The sequence below is a fragment of the Myxocyprinus asiaticus genome, chromosome 16, assembly GCF_019703515.2.
Source record: "Myxocyprinus asiaticus isolate MX2 ecotype Aquarium Trade chromosome 16, UBuf_Myxa_2, whole genome shotgun sequence".
NCBI classification, from domain to species: domain Eukaryota; kingdom Metazoa; phylum Chordata; class Actinopteri; order Cypriniformes; family Catostomidae; genus Myxocyprinus; species Myxocyprinus asiaticus.
Window position 1 is genome coordinate 24670449 of NC_059359.1, and position 5200 is coordinate 24675648.

Sequence of the window (5200 nt, forward strand, 5' to 3'; positions counted from 1 at the left end):
CTGGATGTCTGAAATCCAGTACAATAGAATGCTTTAGGGTGGTATCTAAGGCCTCAGTACGTCTCAACCTGCCGCCAACTCTGATTATGTTGGTAGACTCATCATACTCTGGAGCCAGGGTAATTAAATGACTGCTTGATTGGAGGGCTTTACCTAACTTCAATCGTTCTAACTCCTCTGGGAAACTCTGCTTTTGGACTTTCTGGAATATGTGGAACTCAGCTGCCTGGTAAGTATCAGCTGTGGGTTCTATTGACTCTCCAGCCACCCCGTGTTACTCCTATGCAATGGTCTCTACCAATTCTTACCATGTTCAGTACTCATTGCCAACTAGTTCCTCTGCAGCTACTACTCCACAGAATGCAGATTTTCTAAGCTCAGACTTGTCCATCTCAGGGCTCACTGAAGGTTTTGTTGGCCACTTTTCTGGAGGCAGGAGGAGGAATGAGGACCCTTGACTCCATCTATTGGTCTTTGCCAGGTCTTTCAGGGTCTTCCCTCTTGTGAGGTCAGCAATTGGGTTTTGGGCTGAATCCACATAGCGCCAAGTGGTAAGGTCAGTAAGCTCATGAATCTCAGCCACTCTGGTGCTGACGAAAACTTTAAAATAGCAAGACTCTGATTGGAGCCAGGACGGCACTGTGGTTGAATCTGACCAGAGCTCTGTGTGACGAAGTAACTAGGTTAAATCTTTCTTCAAGAGTTTCATCAACTGTGCACTGGTCACGGCAGTACCTAGCTCCAAACTGTGCATGGAAAGCACTCTTTTTGGTGCTACTATAGAGCATGCCATAATAAATGACAGATGGATCTTACCGAGCTGGTCTTCAGTGCACAGGTAAGCAACTGCTCCATATGCACTCTCAGAGGTACCGCTGAACACATGAAGCTCTCTAACAGCTCTGGCCTGGTCTACTGCAGCCGAAAAATAAGATCTTGGGAAACTGGTGTTGTGGAGAAATTGCAGCTCACTTTCCCATACATTCCAGTTCTGTACTAAGTCCTGGGGAAGCTATGTATCATCCCAGCTGCACTGCTTGTTCCAGAGTTGCTGAACTAATACTTTGGCCCTTGTGGTGTACAGAATGATATATCCTAAAGGGTCGTATTGACTTACCAACAGTTTGTAAATGATTCACATGGTGGGGGCACCATGGTCTATGGGCCAGTGATGGTACATCAGCACATCTTTAGGGCAATTCCAGTCCTAATGTGGATTCCTGGACATCCGTCTTCTCATGGGCTAGCCAGAGTTCAAGACCATCTGATCTGGCTTCACTTGGAAGGTGGCGAATGATGGCTGGCACATTGCTGGCCCATTGTCTCAATTCAAAGCCCCCTTTAGCTAACAGGTCCCTCAGTTTATCAACCAATTGCTTCGCTTCCTCTGGTGACGGCAAGCTCTGCAGGCAATTGTCAACGTAGAAGCAGTGTTCGATCAACAACCTTATATCCTCATCTGGTTGACTGTGTTCTTACATGTCACTACTGGACGAAAGTAACACAGCACAGGCTGCAGGTTGTCCCAAACGGGAGCACTTGCCACTCAAAGACATCAGGGAGATCTTCCTTCCTCAGGTCATGCCAGACAAACCGAAGGAGTGGTCTATTTTCAGGAAGAAGGCGGACCTGGTGAAATGCCCCAAATATCACCGCTGATGGCCACCGAATGCTCACGGAATCTGAGTAAGACCCCAAGGAGTGATGAACCTACAGTGGGGCTGGGTAGGAGAGACTCATTTTGACTGAGGCCATTGAACTGAAAGGAGCAATCAAACTCCACATGATTCTTCTCATTGTGGTGCACCATATGGTGTGGGATAAACCAGGACTTGCCATCTCGGTCTCTCTCTTCTGGACTGAGCTTTCTGATTGCTCCTGACTCTACCAGTTTCTGCATCTCTGCTGAATAAGATTCAGCCTGTTGTGGGTCTCTTGCTAGCTTTGTCTCTGTACTCCTTAACCATGGCATGACTGCTTCCACAGTGGTGTGATGATAGGGCATGTCATGTTTACACAACAATGGTGTCACGTAGTGGTGTATTCCATCTACCTCTAGGCAAATTGTCTTGGCTTCCAGTAGCTCAATGACTTCTCGGTCTTGCTTGGATCTTGTGCACTGCTTTTCATTCTCATTCTGAAAGGGCAAAACATCCACTTTCCATAGCCATTCAACATTCTTAAACAGCTCTGTGGTGCTAAGGGTAATGGATATGTGTTAGGCACTGGTTTGGCTTTATTTGGTGCACGAGTAGGCTGGCAGGGCCCTGAAGTGTCCATCCCAATCTTGTTCTGATTGTGGCTGGACTGCCTGGTGACCCCAGTCTTATGCTTCTTAGGATGAGAGAATGGAGAGGTAAAAGGAGACTGAAGCTCCATTGAGAGTTTGTACATCGTGGCGAATGGTTCTCAGAGCTAAGCACTCTTGAGTCCCCTGTAGGTCAAGCTTCTGAGCTGCTTCTGGCAGGAGCATGGTACGCTCAGACCCATCATCGAGGACTGTAAATATGTCCAGCGGATGGTTGCCATGATGTAGTAGCACTCTGAAAACCTTGAGTAAGGCCTTATTACTGCCAGCTGGTTTATTCAGGTACAGCATCTGTGTTGCTGAACTGACTAAGCAGGTCTCTGGTTTAGACGTGCCTCTCGATGACCTCTCGTTGACCTCGTGGAGTATACATAGATGCTTTCTCTGTCAAAGTGGACATGGCTTCTTTAGATCACACTGAGCAGCCTGATGGGCTCGGCCACAATGCCAGCACTTTCTATTGGTGCGTAGCCACTCTGAGAGCTGGTCTTTGGTAAGAGTTCGGATTTTGGGGCATTGACTGAATGCATGCTCTGAGTTCTGGCAGTAAGAGCAGTATACTGTGGGCTTACTCTTGGCTTTATCATCAACCTTGACAGGGGAATGAGTATTTGCTGTCATCTCAGGTCTATTGTCAGAACTGATTAGGACAGTGGCAGTGGTTCGACGTGAATGAGAAGGTACTCATACCTCAATTTTAGGCCGGCTTTCTTTTTTCACTGGCTGGTCATCGTAACTCTGGCACCAGGATTCCTATTTTAGCCAGTCTGCCAGGTCTGTTAATGAGTAAGTTACCCCAGGCCAGTGCAGCATGTGATGGCGGAAATCAGAGTTTACTGAGAAGGCGTGCAGTATGCGACCCACACTGCAACTCAATACTACCCTCACATCCTAATGTCTTGAGCATGCCAACAAGAGACTGTACTTGAAGGGAGAATTTCTCAAAGGCTGATGGGTCACTGCGGCTAACATCAGGTGAATCAAGAATAATAGCTATCCTCCTCAGTGCCATCTGGTGGGGCTGACCAAATCGCTCATTGAGTGCTGTCATGGTGTCTGTGTAAGGTGTATGGGAATGTAGAAAGGAGTCGGCTATTAGACAAGCCTTGTCTAATTTCAGGTGGTTGACCAGGACTTGATGTTTGAAAATCTCAGTGCTGTCAGGTGGCAAGAGGTTGTCCAAGGCCATTTTCAGGCGAGCAAACTCACTTGGGTCTTTACTGTGGAAATAAGGAATGGTGGGACTTGGTCCTCTGTAATATTTCTCTGTCAGATCTGTAGATACTAGGGCAGGTGTCATGTTATCACTTGGCTGATTATATACATGCTGAGGACCTATCTGTTGGACAGGTGTAGGATACTGGCTGTACCTCCACTGGTAATCATTTCGAGATGGATGGCTGACATACTTTATTACAGGATCAGAAGCGAGTCTGGGACTAATAAGTATGGGTGGAGCTCTTATATCACTGGGTGGCCTCAACCTGTCACACAATTGGTTTGGAGTGTCTTGCTCCTTCATGGATTTTGATTCATAAAATGGGGATGGAGGGGGCGTCTCAGGCCAGTCTTCAACATTGTCTTGTGCTGGGTTGTGGAATGTGACTGATGGATGTTTGGACTGGTTATTAGTTGTGGATGAAGGCATTTGGAGACTATTGGCTCTCTCAAAGAGCTGAATCAGTTCGTCTTTGATTGTCTCAAGTAATTTAAGGTGAGCCTGAATGGCCTGTTGTGTTTTGCAGAGCTATGAATTTTCTTGAGAGATCTTTCATAATTTTATAGAGCTAGCATCTGATTGATCACTCTGATATCCATCACTATCGCAGAGGGGAAGGGACTCTGCATTTTGGTGAGGCTGTGGCTGTCGGTTGTGACACTGTGCTGCTGACTGATACGAAGAGTGGGAAATGAGCTGCTGTGCAGTATCTGTGGTGGTACACCACTCATCCATGATGGCCAGCCTTGACATAAGGGAGAAAATGAGTAGACTATGTGCTCTTTTAGGGTCTGGGGCAGCCGCTCCTATGTGTGACAAGGAGAAATTGTCATCTGACTCTAATGCCTGCTCTGTTTTACTGGCTGGTGGCTTTGATCTCCGATGGCTTTGGAAATCAACCTCATATTCTTGTAGGTAAGCTGGACGGCGCTTTGGATGAACAGAGGGGGTTATTGGTTCAGAACTGGCTGACATCTTAATCCAGGGGAAGTGCCAATCTGGCTCGAAGGACCACAATGTAAGGAAGAACAACAATAATTTGCGTGTGACTCTTTGAGGACTGTTAGATTGTAAGCACTCGCCGGCAGGCCAGTTAGAGCCCAATAATTCAGTCAACCACAGTTCCCTCTTTTAGTGACTTTAATCACTTCTAGATGGCTCAGATGTACAGATGAAGTACAGGTAGGATGAACAATGACATAGGGATGTGTGGTCTATACAAAATAAAGATTAAATAATAGTTACAATGCTATTCAAATGAAGGAACAACAATACAGACTTCAAGTGCCAGTACAAGAATGAATAACACTATCAGTAAGCAAATATATTGCTGCAATCAGCTTATTGACAAACTGAATTGCCATTCATCAGTTCACATAGAGTCTGGAAATTAACACCAGATATCTAACACATAAGACAATTAGCAAACGAAATAATAATACGCAAACACTATTATCAATATTATCAATGCAATCGTCTGTTCTAACAGCCCACGTGTAATCAAACCTACATGAAATGAGCGCACGCTAAACGCGCTCAAAACAAAATTATCATAAACTCATGCAGATGCAAGTTTACAACATGCAACTGAATCATAATTGTGTATTAAGGATGGAAAACTCACTTTATTAGATGCACGCACACATATAAGTCTCCAAACTTGTTTCTGCTCG